General features: G+C 46.0%; 1 protein-coding gene across 2 annotated transcripts in view; it reads right to left on the reverse strand.

Annotated features, from left to right (window-relative positions):
• TMPRSS5 (transmembrane serine protease 5) overlaps positions 1 to 22,846 on the reverse strand; it is a 245,350-nt gene extending 222,504 nt beyond the window's left edge. For both annotated transcript variants that reach the window (XM_089773315.1, XM_075909414.2), the window contains exon 1: positions 22,603 to 22,846. The gene's annotated coding sequence lies outside the window, so the exon portion shown is untranslated. The remainder of the gene's footprint in view (positions 1 to 22,602) is intronic.
• Between the last annotated feature and the right edge of the window lie 696 nt (positions 22,847 to 23,542).

The following is a 23,542-nucleotide window of genomic DNA, read 5'->3' on the forward strand; positions in this document are numbered from 1 at the left end:
GGGTTGCCAGACAGTTTCGACAAAAATATTGGACACACTTGACATGACATCACAATCCGCATTCCATCTTATTGAGAAAATACCGGACACTTCTATTTTCTCAACTTGTTTCCCGAACAGAAAGCTCAAATACTGGACTGTCCGGTTGACAACCGGACACCTGGCAACCCTAAGCACTCTACATATAGTTCTTAGAAGCACAGAGTCCTTTCACCCCATCACTCAGCACCCCGCACAGCAAGCAGTGCTCCTGGGAGTCTGGCTTGCATTAAGGACTGGGCCTATAGCATGTAGCACAAGACAGCTACATTTCATGTCTCTGCTCAGGTGTATCAGCCTGATTAAAGAACAGAGCATAGGGGTGGCTTTTTAGCCTCAGCATTACCTCCACTGGAGTGTCAGGGCATGTGACAGATGGTCAGGGGTGCATCGTATTCTTTTTCAGACAGGTCCAAACTTCTTGCCAAGAGCACGATTTTGCCTCTAACGTTTAGTGCAAATGGGATTTATTGGAAGCGTAGCAACTATGCTGCCTGTGAACTTCCAGCCCTGGTTAAGAAGTGCCGGCTGTGTGAGCTTGTGCAGGAGAGGCAGGTCACACAGCCAATCACAGGGGCACCTTTACGCTAAAAGGGCAGACAGATTTCAGATTCACAAACGTCTACTTTCCCATCAGCCTGAAGCCGTTTGCTCTGTGCTGCTCAGAGCCCTGAGGCAATAGGCAGGAACCCTGGAAACAGACTCCGTTGTTAGGTTACGCTCTGCACGGGTACCGCAATTAGACTTCTGGCTCCTAATGAGCGAGACAGAGAGGACGCAGTCATCTGGGAGCTGGAAGCACTGAATGGGACAGCCAGAAGACGGCACAGACACCACAGGCTCAGACTCCATCTTCGCCCTGGAGCGGCTGAGGTGTGTTTGCAGCCCCTCGGGGAAAAAAAACCCCCTGCTGAATATCAGCAGTTTATAGCAAGACTCTTCTGCGAGCATGTATTTGTGCTGCCCTAGCAAGCAGCAGGCCAGAATGGGGATTGTTACCTTAGCACTAACAGTGTTGTCATTTATTTGAAGGGTAATGACTCCAAATGGGGAAAGAGCAGCAAGAGCAAATGGACTCCAAGGAACAAGAGTCCAATTTTACAAGCCCAGTGTATGGAGCAAGGAGATCAAGGCTGGCATTTTTAAAGAGCCCCGAACAGTGAGGTGCCCAATGCCCTTTGGAAGTCAGAGAGTTGGGTGCTTAACTACCTTGCTCTTTTTGGAAAATCCCATCCTAAAACACTGACTGGATTAGCTCCCAGATGTTTTTCCTCCCCTGTGGTCAACTGGACCGTGTCTTTGTAACCCCTGGCCCTCAGAACACAGCTGTGAAGAAAGCCAGACACGTGACTGTAACGCAGACAGACCGCAGTGGTCTGTGAGTGGAGTCAAACCTGGGACTTCTGAAGCAGTGGTTCCCAACCTTTTGGGGCTGCCGGGCGCTCGGGGGTGGGGCCACGCATGTGTCGCACGCCCGGGGGTTGGGGCACAAGAATGGCTCGGGCCGGCCCTGGTCACTCGGTGGGCCCACATAAATGCCCCGGCAGGCGCCATGGCTCCCGCGGACACCACGTTGGGGACCACTGTTCTGGAGCTTAGTTCATGAGCTTCCACCGCATGAGCCAAAGCCAGCAGGCAGTAGAGCAGACTCATCCTTCTCTCTGGAAGTGGTCTCAGTGCCACTGGAGGAGACGTGCATTGCACCCAGCGGGTATGTGGGTTATCTGAAGCCAGGGGAATAGTCAGTAGACAGCTATGACCCAGTAACATTGTGGGCGCAGTGGACCAGAGTGGAGAGAGGGGAAGCTCCCTCTGCCTTCTCAATTCAGTCTCTTAATGAGGGTTTTGTGGAAGCCTTGATGAGTCACACAGGGGCCATGCTCTGCAGAATTATGTGACGTAACATGGCACGTCCTGTCACACCGCATCCCGCAGTAACTCAGCTACTGGCTGCCTCCCTGCTGTACCGTCAGATGGGGGACGATCTCTCCCAGGGTGCAGAATGGAAGGGAGTGAGTTAATTGCCTCGTACTGTTGTACCGCATTGCATGTGCCTTTTCATTCCCCAGCCCCCGGGGTTTGGATGTCGCCAGGAAATGGATCTCTGTTGAATTTATGTCGTGCTCTGATTGCCAGTGGCAACACTGTGGGTCCCAATAGCAAGAGCTACGATATGCCGTAAAACATTCAACCCTGCTACTGGCTGCTCTTGGCTCCCTCTTGCAGCAATTTGTTGAATGCCTGACATATTTCTGCTTCACATGCTAAGGGCCAGATATAAAGCCCATCCGTGTCTTCAGTGGGAGCAAAGACAGACCTCCCGATAATTCTACTGGGGAAGGCCTCCTGTGTCACAGCAAGCAACAGAATGAGAGGGATGTACTGCCTAATGGGTTAGGCTGGGCCCCTCCATGGGATGAATCAGGTGAACAGAGAGGAAGAGTTCCCCAGTGGTTAGAGCACTAGTTTAGAATTTGGCACAAACCCCTGCTCCACCCAGTCTTCATGGTCAACCATGGGAAATCGGTCTCTGTGGGCTGTAAAATGGAGGAAATAGCCCTTCCCTACCACCAAGCGGTAGTCAGAAGATAAATACATTCATGACAGTGAGGGAGTCTGTCAGGGCTGTTCCCCACTCTGGCACTCTGAGTGCAGAAGGTGAGGGCCCACAAGAGAGCTTCAAAACCTTTCCTCTACAGACATTGGTTACAAAAACTTCCCCCCAGAATCATAATCCACAGATAGGGTTGCCAGTAGAATACGGGACATCTGGACAGTCCAGTTTTTGGGGCCACTGTCTGGTAAAAAAAATCCAGAAAATACCGGACAATGTCTGGTATTTCCTGGATTTCTGGCTGGGCGCCGGACGGAAGCCTGGCGGGGGCTGGAGGAGTGGCTGGGAGGTGGGGCGAGATTGGAGCTGGGAGCCTGGCTGTGTCTGATGCCTTGGGGAGGAGGAGAAGCCCTGTCCCTGGCCCTGCTCCTGAACACGTGGTGGAGCCGCAGCTGGACTCACTTGCGCTTCCCCGGACCGTGCACGGGACTGACAGCGCCCCTGGATCTGCACGTGCCCGGGTCAGTCCTGCCCCCCCCCCCCACCTCCTCCTGGCCATCCCTGCTTCCTGCCTGCTGGTTCTCCTCCTCCCGATCACCCCTAGCCAGCCGCACTGCCCCCAACCCCCGCACATCTCCTCTGGCCAGCCACGCTGCCCCTGACCCCTCCTCCACATCCCCTGGCCAGCTGCGCTGCCCCTGCCCCACCCTCCTGGCCAGCCCCGTCCCCTCTCCCGGCCAACCTCCCCGCCATCAAGTGTGTCTGGCAGCTACAGACCTTCCAGGACACAAGAATCAAATCACCACCTCAAAAGAAAGTGATAAAGGGCAGCCTGAAAGCGAGGTGGTGGAGCAGTTTCTGTCATGGCCTAGGGCGTTCATGTGGGGAGAGCAGGGTGGCAGGTTCTAGCTTCCCTCCTGCCCCCCCAGGGAGAGGCGGAATAAAGTAAACTTGATGGAGCATACTTGGTAGCTAGATGTTAGTGAGAGCTAATTAAAACACAGAGAAAAGTGTCCGGACACAATGCAAGGTAGTAAACAGGGAGAAGAGGCACAGATACACACAGTTCAAACCTAACCCCGAAATAAAGAAAAATTACCCAGAATGTGACTAGATTCACTTTTTCCTTACTTCTGATTTTCTCTTTGTTCACCCTCTCCCACGCCCTGAATTTCTTGGAGACATGGCAGTCCTGCCTTGGTTTAAATCATTCTGTGTGTGTCAACTCCTGGTTTCTCTCTCCCACACAAAGAAAGCAGGTGAGGAACCTATCTCCAGTTCATAGTTCAACCCTCGATCTCGACTGGGTCTCCCACCCTCCTGCCCAACATCTTTGCTAGCTACCTGAGCTTAACCCCATAGTCACCGGGTGCTGGTCAGCACTCTTCCTGTCCATTCCAGGGTCATACAAGTACCTCAGACAGAGAGTGCACAAGAAGGGCCATGTCCTGCCCCATGTCAACACTTTGGTATGCTAGGATAACCACACAACTTTGAGGGAAAACTGGATTTTCGACCAAACAACGTTTGTCCCCCTTCTCCAGAAAACAGCTTCTCATCAATAACCAAACCAAAATGCTTTCGTCTTTTGGTCGAAAGCTTCCAACATGTGAGTTAAGAAATGGTCCCTGATGAGAGCTATAGTTCAGCTACCACATGACCCTAATCTCCTCAGTCAACCACACCATATCTCCCATGATGCACTCTGGCCAGGGAATCCATGTAGGGGTTCAGCAACAGTTACGGTTAATATGTAAGCAGAATAAGGATGTGTTCCTGAATCGGGGCCTGTAGCAGGTCAGATAGTTGCTGATAATTTTAACAGAGAGCTACAAATCAGGAATGCAGGACTGTAGGGTCTCAGAAGTACATAGATAAATAGGCCTAATCCTTAGCTAGTGGAAACCTATGTATGCTGTTTCACAACCAATTTTTCTGGTCCAAATGACCAACCTATAAAGGGCCACACTCAAAGCCAGGGATAATTCCTTCATCTATTTACATAACAGGCACATTGACTATGTCCTGCTTTTGCTTGGATGGCTGGATTAGATGATCTCTTGAGGTCCTCTCCAGCCCTACATTTCTTTGGCTGGGCGTGTATAGGACAGAATGAGGACATCGGGATGAAGACACAGTGGCAGAGTTAAGTGGCAACAATGATCAAAGGGCATCAGAAATCAGAGTTGGAAAGGATTGACTGAGCAGCATGCGGGGAACTGCACAGCATCTTATTTACTCTATGTCTGCATTTTTACTCACTCATCTTGACCGATGAAGGCCTGGGTCAGGTAACGTTTCCTTTTAGTCTCAAATGCAGAGAACTAGCAGCTGGCTAGACACATAAATCTCAGGTTGATTGACACTCCTCCATCAAACCAGAAAGGATCTATTAAAATAGGCTTTACAGCAAACATGAGTGAGTTGGGCTACTGTACAAACACCTTCCAAAACATTTTCACACCTATTCACACAAACAAACAACATTCACTTGCTCTATATCCCCCTTGAATTGGCTATTTTGGCAAATAGTTTTTACAAAATGAGTCTACTGACAGGAATGTTCACAAAAAGATCTGATTTTAAATGAGCAGCAGATGATATAAGTGAGAGGCAAATATTTTAATTGCTAAATCTGAAGATTTTATTAATAATAATAATAATTATTATTATTATTATTACTACGGCAGTGCCTAGCAGAGCCAGTCATGGTCAGGACACACTGTGCTGGACAAACACAGATGAACATAAGAACATAAGAATGGCCATAATAGGTCAGACCAAAGGTCCATCTAGCCCAGGATCCTGTCTGCTGACACTGGCCAATACCAGATGCCCCACAGAGAGGGATCACAACCTGTAATCCTCACGTGATCTCTCCCCTGTCTCCCACTTCCAGAGAAACAGAGGCTAGGGTTACCATTCCTACCCATCCTGGCTAATAGCCATTGATGGACCTAACCTTCATGAATCTATCTAGCTCTTTTTTGAACCGTGTTAAAGTTCTAGCCTTCACTGTATCCTCTAGCAAGGAGTTCCACAGGTTGATTGTGCACTGAGAGAAGTAAAACTTCCTTTGGTTTGTTCCTATATTGTGGGAATAAGTAAATAACTTTTCCTTATTCACTTTTTCCATACCCGTCACAATTTTATAGACCTCTATCATATTTCCCCTTAGTTTCCTCTTTTCTAAGCTGAAAAGTCTATCTGCAAATTTTGCCTCCTCACTGTTTACCCCTTTCTCCGGATCATCTAATATATAAAGTAGAATGTATGTTTGTGCACTAATAACTTGAATATTGTAAGAGCTACCACAGCCAAACTTTGCATGGGATAACCTTTTATCCAGGAGAAAGTTTTAAGGGACTGATGGAGGGAAGAGAAGAGAGACCGATACCTCTTCCTGGGGCTGCATGGAGCTTGGCAGTGCGGGGAGAAACGGCTTCCCAGAGGAAGCGGCGGGGACAGTCACTCACTCACCCAGCAGAGGGACAAGGAAGTGGAGGGTGGGCTCGGGCGCCAGTGGCAGGCACGCGGCTCCCTTTCCCCTCCTTCCCCTCAGGCTCCTCACCTTAGTTATATCAACTATCAACTTATATTTCAACAATGTATACTGACTATTTTTCGGTAACTCACTTTAATTATTGAACAGATTAGATTATTTTTCCTAAACAAATTTATCAATACACAACAAAGCTGTAACGCCAGATAGTTTATAAATAAGTTGAATAGGATTGGTCCCAGGACAGACCTTTGGGGGACACCACTAGTTACCTCTCTCCACTCGGAAAACTTACCATTTATTCCTACCCTTTGTTTCCTGTCTTTTAACTAGTTACCAATCCACGAAAGAACCTTCCCTCTTATTCCATGATAACTTACTTTACTTAAGAGCCTTTGGTGAGGGACCTTGTCAAAGGCTTTCTGGAAATCTAAGTATACTATAAAAGCAACTAGGATTCCTGTGGCACCTTATAAACTAACAGATGTATTGGAGCATAAGCTTTTGTGGGCAAAGACCCACTTTGTCTTTGCCCACGAAAGCTTATGCTCCAATACATCTGTTAGTCTATAAGGTACCACAGGATTCCTGTCGCTTTTGCAGATCCAGATTAACACGGCTACCCCTCTGATACTAAGTATACTATATCCACTGGATTCCCCTTGTCTACATGTTTTTTGTCCCCCTCAAAGAACTCTAGCAGATGAGTAAGGCATGATTTCCCTTTACAGAAACCATGTTGTCTTCCCACCCAACAAATTATATTCATCTGTGTGTCTGGCAATTTTATTCTTTACTATAGTTTCAATTAATTTGCCTGGTATTGATATTAGATTTACCAGTCTGTAATTGCCAGGAGCCCTTTTAAAATATTGGCATCATATTAGCCATCTCCAAATCATTAGGTATGGAAGCGGATTTAAAAGAGAAGTTACAAACCACAGTTAACAGTTCCACAATTTCCCATTTGAGTTCTTTCAGAACTCTTGGGGAACGGCATCTGGTCCCGGTGACTTGTTACTGTGAAGTTTACCAATTTGTTCCAAAACCTCCTCTAATGACACCTTAATCTGGGAGAATTCCTCAGACTGGTCACCTAAAAAGAATAGCTCAGGTTTGGGAATCTCCCCAATATCCTTAGCTTTGGAGCCTGAAGCAAAGAATTCATTTAGCTTCTCTGCTATGACTATCATCGTTGAGTGCTCCTTTAGCATCTCGATCGTCCAAGGGCCCACTGGTTGTTTAGCCAGCTTCCTGCTTCTGATGTACTTAAAAACACATTTTACTATTACTCTGAGTTTTTGGCTAGCTGTTCTTCAAACTCCTTTTTAGCTTTTCTCATATTTTTACACTTAATTTGAGAACATTTATGGTCCTTTCTATTTTCCTCAGTAGGATTTGACTTCCACTTTTTAAAAGGTATCTTTTTATCCATCATTGCTTCTTTTACCTGGTTGTTAAGCCACAGTGGCACTTTTTTGGCTCTCTTACTGTGTTTTTTAATTTGGGGTATGTATTTAATTTGGGCCTCTGTTATGGTGTCTTTGAAAAGTTTCCATGCAGCTTGCAGAAATTTTACTTTTGTCACTGTACCTTTTAATTTCTGTTTAACTAACTTCCTCATTTTTGTGTAGTTCCCCTTTCTGAAATTCAATGCCGCAGTTTTGGGCTGCTGAGGTGTTTTTCCCACCACAGGGATGTTAAATTGTATTGCAATATGGTTACTAATTCCAAGTGGTCCACTTATATTTACTTCTTGAACCAGATCCTGCGATCCACTTAGGACTAAATCAGTAATCGCCTCTCCCCTTTTGGGTTCCAGAACCAGCTTCTCCAAGAAGCAGTGATTTAATGTATCAAGAAATTTTATCTCTGCATCCTGACCTGAGGTGATGTGTACCCAGTCAATATGGGGATAGTTGAAATCCCCCACTATTACTGAGTTTTTTATTTTGATAACCTCTATAATCTCCCTTAGCATTTCATAGTCACTATCACTGCCCTGATCAGGTGGTCAATAATAGATCCCTACATCTATATTCTTATTATTGGAGCATGGAATTACTATCCATAGAGATTCTATGGAACATTTTGGCTCATTTAAGATTTTTACTTCATTTGATTCTACATTTTCTTTCACGTATAGTGCCACTCCCCCACCAGCATGACCTGTTCTGCCCTTCCAATAGATTTTGTACCCTGGTATGACTGTGTCCCATTGATTGTCCTCATTCCACCGAGTTTCTGTTATGCCTATTATATCAATATGGGTATGTCTACACTACCACCCTAGTTCGAACTAGGGTGGTAATATAGGCAACTGGAGTTACAAATGAACCGGAGTTCCTATTCACGAGGAGAAACGGTAGTTTGGAATAGGAAGCCTAGTCCGAACTACCTAGTCGCGCGGCACGGAGTCCGCACTAGCGGACATTTAAAAATGGTGCCGCCCGGCAAGATGCAAATGAAGCCCGGGAAATTCAAATCCCAGGCTTCATTTGCAACTCCGGGTGCCTATATTACCACCCTAGTTCGAACTAGGGTGGTAGTGTAGACATACCCTATCTTCGTTTAAAACTCGGCTCTATGGTTCAAATATTGGGTATCAAATATTTAGAACAAACCATCTACAGACAAGATCTGACTGAAAAAAAAAAAAGTGTTGGAGGAGGGGAATTAAAGAAAATCTTTCATTTCCCTCTCCCTGTTCCCACTCCCCGAACTTCTGATGACATAATTCTTTAAAACTTCAACCAGCTCCACAGCCAGTGAAAACAGGGAAACTCGGGCGAGGGGGCGGAATTGTCAAATAGTTAGAAAATAAAATTTTACAAAACTAGTACAGAATCAGAACTTATTTGCAGAAATTATTCAGTGGTTAAACTCGAATTAATGCTTTCCAGAACTCTTTAAATAGCTCAAGGAGAAGTCAAACAGAAGAGGAGGTTAAATTCGTTTAATAAATTAATGGCACAGCTCTGGGTGTGTGGAATGCAGTGAATGGGCAACGTACAATAGCATTCAGGAACAAACAGAGCTTTGGACAACGTTGGACAGAAGCCCATAAGAATTGCCAGACTGGACCAGAACCAAGTTGCGTGTAGACCAGTATCTCAGCTTAGATAGCTACCAGCATCAGAGATTTCAGAGGACGCTGTAGCAACTGTAGAATCATCTGCCCCCTGCATTAGGTCTCACCTTGGTCTCTACTGATTAGAGCTTGTTTTAAACCCTGGAGCATGATGTTTAATATCTGCATTGGGGGCGACTGAAGCCATATCCCCTTGTGGCTTTTCCAGGGACCCAGAGCTGTGCCATTAATTTATTAAACGAATTTAACCTCCTCTTCTGTTTGACTTCTCCTTGAGCTATTTAAAGAGTTCTGGAAAGCATTAATTCGAGTTTAACCACTGAATAATTTCTGCAAATAAGTTCTGATTCTGTACTAGTTTTGTAAAATTTGTGGATTTTCTTGCAATCCTGGGTCTCCCTGAAGAGGAAGGAATTTCTGCCTCCAGGGTCCATTAAAGTTGACTTCAGCTCACGTTTCATTGCTCCTTTGGCCTCTTCCTTTTCCGTAGAGAAGGTGGCTGGAGGGCTTTCAACCCAAAGTCTCCTCAAATAAGAAGCAAAGCCAGTTCAATACTGGGCTGCTCACCAGCCTTCCCTTGGGCTGTCCCTGCCTTTTTCTTCCGACTCCATTCACAAACATCCTTCACTCCCTGGAGTGTCTAGCTGCTCCTCCCCGGTGGCTGTTCTCCTTAGCCGGTCAGAGACTGCTTACCTGGGCAGGCAAAGCTCCTTTCAAGACTCTCCCTCCTTCGGGGCCAATCAGCCCTGGACTGGACTTGATGACCTCTTGAGGTCCCTTCCAGTTCTAGTGTTCTCTGAACCAGGCTGACTCCTTTTATTCTCCCTTCTGGCTTAGCCCAGGGCTGCAGGTATGGTGGGGTGGGGGATCAGCGATTGTCCTTAACTCCTTCACTACTGGCATTGCAGCTCAAACTCTCCAGCCTAACAGGGAGGGGTCAGGTGGACTGGAGCCCAAGCTGTGTTGAATACCACTCTGAACCTTGCCAAGGCTGGGAGGCACGAGTCTGCCCTCAATATGGCCACACCTTTAGTGTCAGCTGGATTGGGGATAGCAGCAGCTAGAGAACGTTCTTAGTCTCCCCCCCACCCCGTGTAATGCTGAAAGACTGAAGCACCTCCTATCCCCACACATTCTCGCAGCGGAACATGAATCGGTGTCTCTCCTCCAGTTGTCAGGCAGGAGTCAAATCTCTGTCTCTTTTTGAAATGCAGGTGGGTTGTGGGAGTGACATGCCATTCATTTGAAAGGGAAAATTGCTGGAGGAAACTATATTGATTAACACTCAAAATTGCTGATTTTGTGGATCACCCAGGTGTGGGCTCACAGAAAAGTCACCCCTCTCTGAAGGCGAAAGAGTGACTCATCCAGCGCCGCAGCTGCTGTTCTGAGCCTGCAAGGACTTTGTGCACTTCTCAGGTTTCCTCAGTGGAGGTGGGGTTTAAAATAAGTGTTACCGTGATTGCTGGGTTGGGACACGATGTCATCTTGTAAGTCATGGAAAACAGATGGGGAGAGGGGAAGAAGAGAGGGAATTGGCCTTTTTAGATTCCAAGCCAAGAAGGGACTGTTGTGATCAATTAGTCTGACCTCTTATCACACCAGCTTGGGACCTGCCCCTAAATAATCCCTGTTTCAACTAGAACAGATCTTTTAGAAAAAAAGTCAGTCTTGGTTTTTAAATTGCCATGGACAAGGTGTGTCTAGACTACAGGGTTTTGTCGACCAAAGTGGACTTTTGTCAACAAAACTATACTTGCGTCCACACTGTCTTTGAGTTATGTCGACATAACGTCGACAAAACTCAACAGCGTCCACACTGTCTTTGAGTTATGTCGACATAACGTCGACAAAACTCAACAGTTTAGTCGACGTATGTAAACCTCATTCTACGAGGAATAACGCCTTTTATCGACCGATGCACCATTATTGCATCTACACTGTCCTTTGCGTCCACATTGTTATGTCGACAAAGCGGCTTGCTTTGTCGACAGAACTGGATGTAGTCTAGACACTCTTTGTCGACAGAAGCTTTGTCGACAGTATCTGTCGACAAAGCTTCTGTTGACAAAACCCTGTAGTCTAGACATACCCATAGAGAATCCACATACCCCTTGGAAAATTGGTTCAGTAATTATCCTCACTGTTAAAAATGTACACCTTATTTCCAGACTAAAGTCATCTCAATTCAACTTCTAGCCATTGGGTTTTCTCTTTCCAGGCCACACGAGTTAAGATTTTGAACATTTTCCCTCTCCCAAAAATGGAACAAAAAGTGAAAAATCTCAAAATATCCCAGGAAAAATAATCAGGTTAGGTCAATCAAACCATGTGGTTTCAATTATTTCAAAACATTTCATTTGATTGTTGACCTGTTTTATTTCTATACCTTTAGTGTAGAACTAACATCTTGAAGCAAAAGTTGTTTCAAGAAGAACAACAAATTGTTTTGTGCAGAAAATATCAAAACGGGATGCGTCAACGTCACCGCTTTCAAAAATAATTGAATCGAGGGTTTTCTTGAACTGCCTCTCTCGCCAACAAATGGACATTTTCAAACAAAAATAGTTTGGTCAGATCCCTACCAGTTATCAAAAACGAAAGCACAGGGAGCAGATTTAGCAGCATGGGCAGCAAATCCATAATGAAAGAAAATAAATTGATTTGCTGACAGTCTTTGCAAATAGTCCTGGCATGAAGTTCTAGCGTGGCCAGATTCCTACACTGATAGCAAAGTACCACTGAATACCTTCTTTTCTTGGTTATACAATGCCTAGCACCTCCCATGGAAGGCTGGGATGTTCTAAGGCAGGTGTGAGACACCTAAGTCCTGGGGGATGGGTGTGGTCCCTGGCTTGCCGGGATCTGACCCCCAAGGTTCGGGGCTCCCCCCAGCATTGGGGAGCCCATGCTAGTGCTCCAGCCTCCCTGCTTTCCCCCCCGTGGGGTTGGAGCACAGATAATCTAGAAGCTTGGGCCCCTCTAGGTGCTGGTGTGCGAGGGGAATGTGGGGACTGTCTGTCTTCTTCTCAGTCAGGGGTCACGTTAGTGAGGGTTGGTTTTCTTGGGTGGGAGGGAGGCATGTTTTGGTTGTTTGCTTCTCACTATGTATTGATTTTTCTGTGGGTCGGCCAAAAATGGTCCGTCACACCTATTCTAAGGCCTAAGCATGCTAGACACCCAAATCCCGCTGAATTTCAGTTGCTCCCTTGAAGTTCCAATCTAAAAGAATAGCCTAGTCCAGTGCTTGCACCAGTTTTCAATAGACCAACAGCACTGAATTTGAAAGCACAGTGGTACCCTAAGTTCTGTCTGGATAACCAGGTAACTCTGTAGTGGGCCTATGAGTTAGTTCCTCCATTGTTTCCAGTGAAGGTTTGGAAAGAGGCCCTATTAATCCTCCCCCCTGAAAAAAACCTCAACCTACCTATTATTTCTCCCCCCCCCACACACCAAAAAAACCCCTCTCCAGTGGAAGTTTAGGGCCCAAGATAGCAAATATTAATATCCCTTTCTCCTAATTGACAGATAGGAGATTGAAGAATCTAGTTTCTTGCCCAAGGTTGAAGTTAGGCTGTAGATGCAGGGTGGTGTTGGTATCTTGCGATATGCGAGTTCACACTAGATGTGTGGTTCTCAACCTGGGATTCACAGCGGTCTTCTGGGGGTATATCAACACATCTAGATATTTGCCTACTTGTACAACAGGCTACATGAAAAGCCCAAGCGGAATCAGTATAAACTCAAATTTCAATACAATGCCTTATTTATACTGCATTAGATACAATATGCTGAAATGTAAGTACAATATTAATATTCCAATTGATTTTATAATTCTATAGTAAACATGACAATGTAAGCAACTTTTCAGCAAAAGTGCACTGCAACCCTTTTGTATTTTTATGACATTTTGTAAGCAAGTTATTTTTACATGAGGCAAAACTTGGGGTACAAGAGACAAGTCAGACTCTTGAAATGGGTCCAGTAGTCTGGAGAGGTTGAGAGTCACTACACTTGATGATCTGGTGTTTCCCTATGGCCTTGAATTATCTTGACATTCACAGACCTTGTCTTCACTTACCATGAGACCTATGCTTCAGAGATCAATCTTCTGGGCTACGTCTAGACTGGCATGATTTTCCGCAAATGCTTTTAATGGAAAAGTTTTCCGTTAAAAGCATTTGCAGAAAAGAGCGTCTAGATTGGCACAGACACTTTTCCGCAAAAGCACTTTTTGCAGAAAAGTGTCCGTGCCAATCTAGACATGCTTTTCCACCAAAAAGCCCCGATTGCCATTTTTGCAATTGGGGCTTTTTTGCGCAAAACAAATCTGAGCTGTCTACACTGGCCCTTTTGCGCAAAAGCTTTTGCACAAAAGGACTTTTGCCCGAACGGGAGCAGCATAATATTTCCGCAAGAAGCACTGATTTCTTACGTGAGATCGTCAGTGTCCTTGCAGAAATTCAAGCGGCCAGTGTAGACAGCTGGCAAGTTTTTCCGCAAAAGCAAAAACTTGCCAGTCTAGACACAGCCCTGGGGTTTGATTTAGTGGGTCTCGTAAGGTCCTGCTAAATCTAATGCTGATCACATTCTCATCGACCCTGGTACTCCATTCGGTTGCAAGGAGTAAGGGAAGTGACGGTAGAGTTTCTCCCATCACTCTCCCACGGGGGACAGGGGGAGGGGGACGACACCCTAGAAATTCAACCTAAAGCACATTGACTCCACTTACTCTGTTCTCATAGCTGGAGTTGTTTATTTTAGGTCGACTTTCTCTCTCAGTGCAAACCCAGCCATAGACTCACAGGGAGTTTGCGGAAGAAGCAGGAATTTAACACAGATCCCTCTATCCTGTCCTGCAAGAGGATTCCAGAGAGGAGTTTAAGGCTGCTTCTGCTCACGCTCTGGTTTCCTATGCCCAAACCTCTCCCTAGGCTGCCATCGGGAAGATGTGATTCATGTTACTGAATTAACGCAGTGAGCTCTGAACAGTGCAATTATCAAGAATGAACTTCTGTGAGTGGAAAATATTGTGGCACCAGCAAAAAGAATCATTACAGAGAGTGACACAAAGGCCCATGAGATGGTGGTGGGGAGGGGTTTTCCAAGCACAAAATACAGTGCTCATAGCACTTCTCAGCATTTACAGGTGTAAGTGCTTGGCTCAGGTGCTTTACTGAACCTGCCTAGAGAACATGCATGACTTTTCTAGCAAGAATATTTGAGTAGCCTGACTCTGCAGCCCAGGCAGCCTACAGCAATCTTACTGTACCAAGTGCCAGAGCTCCTTGGGGTTAATATGTCTAGTGCTTGTACTCGTGAGCCCAAATACTGTGGTGATGGGAACAATAGGAGAGATTAGATAGACACAGGCAGTAAACCAAATAAATGTGAATAATAGATTTAAAGTTAAAAGGGGACAGGAAAACAACTTCCTTTAGAGATACAGACAGTGCTTAGAGCTGCTTAAAGTTTACATGCTCTTTAACCGAACTAAATCTGTTTGTTTTTTAATTCTTTGCTCCCTCAGCTATCCAGGGCTTGGTTAGCCCCTACTTGACTTAAGGACACTGTGGATGCCTCTACACAGCACCCTAAACTCAAAATAAGATACACATTTTGGACTATGCAAATTCCGTCTCTTATTTAGATTGTTTCAAAAGAGCTTATTTTGAAATTTGGCACGTCTAAACAGCACCAAATTTTGAAATAATGCACAATTTCAAAACACACCTTAACCCTCGTGGAATGCTGAAATAGCGCTGGGTAGACATACCCTATGGTACTAGGGCTACATCTGGCTAGCGTTTTACCTGCCAATGCTGAAAGAAAACGCTGAGGCAGATAGGATCAGCTGAGGTGGGATCTTACGGTGCATTAACAGTTATCCTAGACTCACAGAGGACTAGTGTATTGAAGTATATGGAGCAACACTGAAGAACCGGCCTCCTAAGCCCTTGTTCTTACAGTTGGTGGCATCCCTGCTCAGGGTGTTGGAATAATTTTTATCGTGGGGGTGCCACTGAACTAAACTGTAAACTCTGTGTATAACGGACGCCACACCCCGCACTCTTAGTTCCAGCACCTATGTCCTTGAGGTCCTCCTGGGGGCGCTTTACCTCATCTTGGCTCAATCCTGGGTCATTCCTCCCTCCCTTTGTTCCCCTGCTTGCCTGATTCCTCTCCCTTATCTAGGCCCATAAATGTTGCCCTTATTCTCACTCTGGGAAGAGAGGAGAAGCCACCGCTCGCTCGCTCTCCTCTCAGGCTCATTTGGTGCTTCAGGAGTCCACAACATGAATTATTCAAGCAATAAACAGGTCTGTCTGTCACTCATCTTCCCGGCCCTGCTAGATGCCCGTGGGCTGGGAGGTCAGAGCCTGGATGCTGCTGCAGAGTTTATTCCCCTCCATGGTCCCTGCTGCTGGAGGAAGAGAAGCATGGGACCTCTCTCTCCAAATTTCACTAGTGCTGGGGAAGCCTGGGATTCCAGCAGACATACCTCAGTCATGAGCTGCCTCTTGGCAAAAGGGCAACTGACCTGGAGAGTTTCGGGAATTTCCCAATGATTTACGGGAACATCTTTGGTTTTGGTCCATGGCAAAGCATCTTCCCCCTCTTCCCTGCCCGGAGTTCCATCTAGGTGATTTTTTTTAACATTGCAACAGGAGGCAAAGCCTAAAAGAGGGTCATCTTAAAAGTTTCTCGTTTGGAGAGGGAAATAAAAAGAAGCAAGGATGCCTAAAAGCAGGGGCTTTCTGATAAGTAAAGCAATACCTCCAGCTAGTTTAGAGACAGGAGCAGCCCTAGACTAGCTACCAGCAACTGGTGCCCTCGGCGAACCATGCAATCGGCATCCCCACCTCCAAACCCCTCAACAATATTGCGCCACCATTCGGCGCCCCCTTTGTTTGCCTATATGGACAGGCCACCTAGTTTGCCTATATGGACAGGCCACCCCTGAGACATGGCACAGAGCAGATCCAAGATATGATTCAGATCAGAGTAAGGTACAGGTGGGCATTCTTACTAAGGCCTTGGCTGGCTTTTATGCTACATGTTATCCAAATGAGACATCGGGGTCATCCCTCTGTGTGGCTGGGAAGGATCTCAGGAATATTTCATGACTCAGACTTAAGTCACCTTGCCCAGAAAATGAAATGGTTAGGTGTGGCCCATTATACACAACAGACTCATACACAGGTGGGGGGTAGGTGGGAAGGGAGGTGCAAAAGCATGCTCCGGCCAGCCAGTGGAAGGCTGGGGCTGATTTCCCCATTTACTTAGGGGACCACGAGGGGGTGCATTCATACCCTTGAGGTCCATATTTACCAAAAAAAGCACACACACACACACACACACACACACACACACGCTTCAGCAATTCCTGTGTCCATGCCTGCACACTAGTGAGATCCAAGGCTTGTTTGCCACAACAGTAATTAGAGTAGTAATACTGGCCTTGCCAACAGATCCATTTTTAAACTGCACAATGGTGGGAAAGGGATCTGGCTATTAAGGGCACGTGTAAACTACAAAGATTTTTTGAAAGAGGATATGCAAATCCCACAGGAATTTGCATATCTTCTTCCTATCACATATTCGAAAGAGGATCTTTCGAAAATTAAAGCAGTCTGGACACAGTTTTTTTGGAGAAAAAAAAACCCTTTTGAAAACCTGTGTAAATCTCCTTTTTTTTAGGAAGAGCGGGTTTTTGGAAAAAGGGTTTTTCCCCAAACTACCTGCGTTCAGACTAATTTCACTTTCAAAAGATCCGCTTTCAAAAATGCAATCAGAAGATATGCAAATTCCTGCAGAATTTGCATATCCTCTTTCGAAAAAATCTTTGTAGTTCAGATGCGCCCTAAGAAAAGAAGAATGCAAATGGGTTATCCATGAGCTGGAAAGTTTGTAGAGGAACAAAGGCAGGGCTAGCATAGATGAGGGTTCTCCATTTGCAAAGATGCAGAAGGTGGGTCTCTACACAACATGAGGAATTTACAGAAACCTCACAGACATGGATGGTTTCCACTGCAGTTACTCACACAGACAAGTCCTACTGCTCTGGGCAGGGCTCTGGGGGCTATCAAAAGAGAAAACAAGGCAGCCCACTATAGGGTTTCCAAACTATTTAAAGAGTAACACCCAACTCCGACTCCTTACAGCTCTGAGCTGTCTTCTGAAATTTAAAGAAAAAGCTTCCCGATTCTCCAGCCCTTCTCTGATGTGTCACCACTGGAGGCTGTTCTGTGCTCGGTATTCAAGTGTGAAAATATATTCAGCATGTATAGGGTGCTCTGTGTGGGCCACTACCAGTTTGGAAGTATGTGCAATACTGTGGCCTGCTTTTCTAAATGATCACGTAGCAGATGGCTGAGCAACTTACACACTGCAAAGTGCTGAACAGCTCAGCTTGTGCATTTTCCAGTAAACAAACACACCACTTAAGTAGTACAGTAGGACTGTAGGAGTGGTCTGCTCTACTCGTTTGGTACGGAATCAAGAACACGAAGAAGGTGTAGCCCAAATCTGCAACGCGGGATTCTAACAATGTTTATCGGCAGCTGTTGGTTAAGAGAACTGCCTTAACTTAAAGCCCCACTGCAGTGTGTCTTGCTACAGACCTTGCTGTGCAACCCTTGGTCTTCTAACAAGCTAGCTGAACTGCAGTGTGTGTGTGTGTGTGCGTGTGCGTGTGCGTGTGCGTGTGCGTGTGCGTGTGCGTGTGCGTGTGCGAGAGAGAGAGGCTCTCATGGCTTAGAAGAAATGCAGGAAGGATGCAAGAATGTGTAAATATCTAGGAAACAGCACAAGCTCTTTATACTAGTGCTTCTTAAACTTTGAGACCCCGGAACACCAAACAATATATATTTTTTTTATGCGGTACACCTATGAAAATTTTCTTCAAAAAAAATTGTCAGGAAAAAAAAAGAAGACAAAAACAAAGAAGAGGTCGCGGCACACCTGAGAGTTCTTCACGGAACACCACTGTTCCATGGAACATAGTTTAAGAAACACTGCTTTATACCTCTGCGACCACCATCAATGCAATCACTCTGAACTAGTAACTTTATTGCTGCTGCTTCAGTCTACGCTTAACTGAGCTGAAGCGTAGAGTTCAGAGTCCAATGAAGCCTCACTATCCTGGGATGCGCCTTACCTACTCATTTCCATCAGCATGGTCATAGCCTTGCTAAGGGATATGTAATGCTTCCAAAGCAGTCTTCAAACACCGGTTCTATGCAAGATAGCAATGGTGAGGGAACTGAGTTAGCAAACATCCGAGGCAGGCAGAATAGCACCAGCACACAGCACAAGGCGGATGTGTGGGACTTGGAGGCTTCACTTCATACTGAAGATATTGTCCAGGCTTTAAAAAAATGTAACAAAAAAAATACACAAAGCATTCTTTTCAAACAGCAAGAGCTAAAAAAGTTTGCTGGAAAACAAAACATAGGGGCAAAAAAAAAAAAAAAAATCCAAAATGTGAGTATTGGGGGGAGGAGGGGAGGAGGGATTTTTTAAGATAACTGAAAACATCACACATCAGTTTCTGCTGAAAAAAACATCCAACATTTCAAAGCAAGTAGACACCTTCTACTAGCAGTTACACAAAGATTTAGTTTTCCATTAAACAAGCTTTAACAGAAAAGTTTTGGTCAGCCCCACTCCTGTGTTACTATCCACTGCTCTAACCGCCAGCCCATCTTATTATTGAGGCCTCTGATGCTGGCGATACCATTCAAACCTAGGTACAAAGTTAATGACAAGTTGCCAGGCACAACAAGGGTCTGAGCTATTCTTGGGTTGTTTTTTTCTCCCTTGGTCACATCTCCTGTAGCAAAGTGCTCTGGCTCGCCAACTGCACTTACTTTGTTCTGTCGTCATTGTCCTGTCACCTGCTTTCGTAAAGAAGCAGGCACTTAGAAAGCCTTTGGGTGCATTCATTAAAGTGCTTCTTTGTCCTGTTGAAACACTATTTATCAGCAATAAGAATCAAAGCATTCGTTACAGCAATATTCATAAGTGATTCAGAACAGACACGTCATCACTCCTGTGCTTAACATGATGCTGTCAGGTTCCCCTGATTAGAGAGATTAGGCAATATCTTTTATTGCAAGAACTGCTGTTGATGAGAGAGACGTTTTGAGCCACATGGAGCTCTTCAGGTCTAGAAAAAGAATTCCAATGTCGATTCGTGTACAGCGTTAATCAAATGACAGAGAAACACAAACTAAGTTAAGGACATTATTAAAGTTACAAATTGAGTTAGGAAATGCCAGTATCAAGGTTGCCCATGCAATTTACACCTCGGGTGTGTGTTATGATACAAGCTTTCAGTTACATGATTACCTGCCACATTCAGTGCACAGGATGGACTGTGCACTGGTCTAGGGCTTTGTTTTGAAATTGTCCCCGTTAGGTCGAATTTATAAGCAGAGCATCCACTCTATTGCCTGGAATATTGCTGCTTATTTTGGAATCTGTGCTCCTGCTTTCTTTGGGGAATAACACTAATTTCAATATAGTGAGGATGTCCCGCACTGCTACTTTGAAATAACTACTCCCCAAAGTAATTTGAACTAATGACTTGCCAGTGTTTCCTGGGTCTCCAAGTCAAGGTAGCATGTCCACATTAACAGAGCCTGCCTTGGACTAATTTCAAGGCTTCCCCATTGTGTGAGCATACAATTTTTGAGAATTAAATCAATTTTAGTTATTTTGAAATAGGCTCCTAGTGTAGACATGGCCTTAAGGAGCAGCCAGTCAATAGTTGGTTATAATATATGGAGATATAGACCTATCTCAGAGCTGGAAGGGACGTTGAGGGGTCACAGCATCCAGTCCCCTGCCCTCACAGCAGGATGAAGTACCATCCCTGACAGATTTGCCCCAGATCCCTAAATGGCCCCCTTGAGGATTGAACTCACAACCCTGGGTTTAGCAGGCCAATGCTCAAACCACTGGGCTATCCTGCTCCACCCCATGTAAAGACTCCAGGTTCCAGGGTGATGGATATCACTGTACAGTGCTAAATAAATAAAAAAAAAAACCTGACTACGATGCTCCAGGAAATCCTGAAAGAGCTTTTTTATTATTATTGCATAAAATCACTTTTTCTGTTTGCAAAGGTCACAGAAGCACTTACAGAAGTCACCTTGAAAAAGCAAGAGAACACCTTTCAGCCCATTTAACAAAGCGCCTTCAATTCCCACCTGCAGGCAGGTGCGAGGAGACTAAAGGGATAGTTTAGAGAACAAACAGGTTGGCTCCTTGCATTCCTCAGCTGTATTGTGCAACCAGTGGTGACTTGGAGTTGATCAGCCAAACCCTCCATCATAGCTGGCTGCTCTGTGAGCAGTCCTGCTCTCCGAGCAGTCCTGCTCTCCATAAAGCTACGTGATTTTCTGGGAGACACTGAGGAGCATTGCCGTTTACAAATGATAAAGATGCCAAACTACGTCCCTCCTTGGGAGCCAAGAGCATAGTCTCATGACCTTTATTTGAATTTCAGAATGGGTTCAAGTTCAAGGGAACCTGGCCATCACACCCTGGGAAGCAGTTTGCAATCAAGGGCTGATCCACCTTACATAACAGTCCAGGAAGGGAAATCAAAATCAATAGTCACATGGGTAACTTTTCCAAAGATCTCCCGTACTCTCTTCAAAAGCAAAAAAGGTATCAAGAGACGCACAAATTATACCTTATCTAGTCCCAAATTAAAATCGTTCAGCTCTTTGGGGAGTCATGGGGCTAGAACCAGCATTTCTCAAGCTTCGTGCACAGCGACCCCCTTCAGACCACAAAAATTACTTCCCAGTGCCAGGAAAAGGGGGCCCAAGCCAGTGGGTGGGGTGAAAGCCCAAGCCCTGCCATTCAGGTCTCAAGCCCCTGGACTTTGGCTTCAGCCTCAGATGAATTAACCCCAGCCCTGGTGACCTCATTAAAACAGAGCGGCAGCCTATTTTAGAGTCCCACCTTTTAGAGTCCCATAGAGGCTAGCTATGTCATGCTAGATAGGTGCCCAGGCCCCGAGCTTTGGGTAGGCCCCACGGCAGCCACCTTAACTGTCCTATAGGCAGGGCCCAGGGGATTATCATGGGGCCTGGCACATGGCAGCAGCAGGAGTCACCCCCGTCGCCCACCATGGTGGCGGGAGCCTGAGCAACTTGGCAGCCTGCTCCGTTCCCTCACCCTCTCCCAACCAGCTGTGTCCTGCTTCATCACAGCAGCAGGAATCACACAGCCCACAGCCACAGCTGCGCCCCCCCCCCCCCCCCCCCACCATCCCGCTGCTATGATGAAGCCGAGCGCAGCTAGGTGGGAGGGTGACGCAGCAGGGCGAAGCAGGCTGCTGGGTTGTTCTGGCTCCTGCGACCTCAGGGGAGGGGACAACGGGACAGGGGCAGAGCAGCGGTGGGGCCTGTGGTAAAAGAGTTACCCTGAACCTCGTGCCTGGGACACTATGGGAGGGTTGCCCCAGGGCCCAGATGGCCCTGTACAAGCTAAGGAGTTCTAGAAAGCAGAGCCCTTGTGCAATATACTTAGGCCTTGGTCCAGGCCTCTAGGAGGAAGCAGGAACTGCCCACTGTGCCCCCTAGAAAAGGGAGGAAGGGGTAGAACTTGGATTCACCCCGCAATGATCTCACTCACCAAAGCAACTGAGCCCATGCGGGTGACATCTGGACCACAGCAAATTGTTGCTTCCAGTTGAGCAAGCAGGTACCGAATTTTGCCTCTGAATTACTCCTCCTTGTGCATCCTGCAGCAGCATCACTTGGTTAGGACTGTGCCAAAAGTGACAAACCTGCCCTTAATGTCAATGGCTACATTATATTTTCAAATGGCCTTCCGGACCCTATTCCAACACCGATTAGAGGCAATCGAGGGCCTGGGATGAGAGAATGCATGCACACAGCAAGTGATTGCCAGTGAATTGCTTCACAGCTTTAGGGAATTTTGTGGAGGGCTATTTTTAAAAAACCTGCAATTCACACAAGTTTCTGCCTTCTCTTAAGATAGCTTTGCATTATCAAAGGGCATCGGGAGAATAGAAAGAGTGATATTGCTGCATTTAGCACTGATTTTTCTCTCCTTCACACTGAGTCACTTAAGCTAACATTTAATTAATTTGTGACACTTTGACAGTTTTCAAGAAGACATTTGTAGAGCCATCAAGCTGCATTGATAGCACTGTCAGACAAGCACCTTTTGAATTAGCAGCTATTAAGGACCCATGCAACAAATTTACAAGGTTTATCATACAATCTGTTCTCTGAATGAGCAAAGCACACACAAAAAGCTCAGAGAAACACAAAAAGGCCTATTGTTCACAAGGGAGTTTGATATTTCCAAATGTTTTTCTATTTTGATCACTTAACTCTGCTTAATACGGCAGATTTGCTTTTGTCTTACCTTGTTGCAACATCACGTAGCCAGGCTGGCTTCAGTCTAGCCATGGTCTCAGATCCCCCTGGCTGAAGTGGTGTCTCTCCACCTTCCCACTTTGGATTCAGAACCAGGCCCACACCGCTAAAAAGGCTCATAAAAGTTAATTCTCTGCCCACCGTAGCTTTTCCCCTCGCCTCTCTCAGTGCTGAAAATTAATGGACAAGACAGCCTCCCCTTCCTTTCAGTCTCTTCCTGAATCAGCCCATCTTTCCACTTGCTGCCCTTCCAGTGTCGCTTTCTCAGCCCTTTATAGAAAGCACCTGCCTTCAGCTGGAATGTCTGACCTCTGGCTACTTGGCTCTTAAAGGGGCAGGCAGCGCTTGTGATGGATAGCTGTTCTATAGGGGTTTGCCAGTATCCCCAGGACTTTCAGAAGTGACTCATGAGTTGGGTTATCCAACTTAAGACCCCATAGGAAGTGCTGAGTATTGAAAATCAGGCACCTTTAAGTTGGACCCTCCCCCCCCCCAAAGATCAAGGCACCCAAAATAATCACTTTTGAAAAAACCTTGCCTTTAATTAGTGATCATATTCTCATAGTACTGACCAGTTCCAGAGACTTGTATCTCTCTGCCCTTACACCTGACAGAGCTCTGGTCAAACACCCAAATGTCACCTGAGCATCTGAAAGTGCTTGACAGGAGTGAACTCAGCCGGGCAGTACCACTGAGCGAGATCAACGCTGTTACCCCCATTGTATAAACAGGGAAAGGGAGACACAGGCAGGCAGCTGCCTTGCCCAATGTGTGTTACACAAGGAGTGTATGACAGAGCTGGGAGCAGACCCCCAGGGCTCTAGCTCCTGGCCCCCTCGCTGCACCTACTGGACAACACTCCCTCTCCTTCACTTTGTAAAGTTTGAACTATCCCTTTCGCCGCAATAGCACCAGGTTAAGACCAGGCC

The sequence above is a fragment of the Pelodiscus sinensis genome, chromosome 25 (assembly GCF_052426305.1).
Source record: "Pelodiscus sinensis isolate ZL-2025 chromosome 25, ASM5242630v1, whole genome shotgun sequence".
Classification (NCBI taxonomy): Eukaryota; Metazoa; Chordata; order Testudines; family Trionychidae; genus Pelodiscus; species Pelodiscus sinensis.